The sequence below is a fragment of the Micromesistius poutassou genome (assembly GCF_964030765.1).
Source record: "Micromesistius poutassou genome assembly, chromosome: 9".
Taxonomy (NCBI): Eukaryota; Metazoa; Chordata; class Actinopteri; order Gadiformes; family Gadidae; genus Micromesistius; species Micromesistius poutassou.
Window position 1 is genome coordinate 417,267 of NC_140279.1, and position 366 is coordinate 417,632.

The 366-nt window shown below is 53.8% G+C and overlaps 1 long non-coding RNA gene across 1 annotated transcript in view; it reads left to right on the forward strand.

Annotated features, from left to right (window-relative positions):
- LOC311352663 overlaps positions 1–121 on the forward strand; it is a 1,286-nt gene extending 1,165 nt beyond the window's left edge. The window contains exon 3 of the long non-coding RNA XR_014636926.1: positions 18–121. This is a non-coding gene — a long non-coding RNA (uncharacterized lncRNA). The remainder of the gene's footprint in view (positions 1–17) is intronic.
- The last annotated feature ends 245 nt before the right edge of the window (positions 122–366 follow it).

Sequence of the window (366 nt, forward strand, 5' to 3'; positions counted from 1 at the left end):
CTCGCCTCGTGCTCCAGAATTCCCCCAACAACATGGCCGGGATGACAACCCACCCGGTACCCCTCGTGATGACGGAGAGATGGCAGCAACTTTTTAAACCCATTCCAAAAGTGAAAGTGTGAGTACCTGACTGGCACCACTCGCACACACACACACACACACACACACACACACACACATGCACGTCGTACGCACGCACACAGACACACACACACACACACACACACATGCACGTACGCACGCATAGCATGGCCACGAGCATGGAAGGGGCTCGCTCTGTATGTTTTCTCTAGCGCATGGAGAGAATGTCATATAGTGTGTTTCTCCGGATAATTGCACACCGACGCCACGGACGCACACACACAC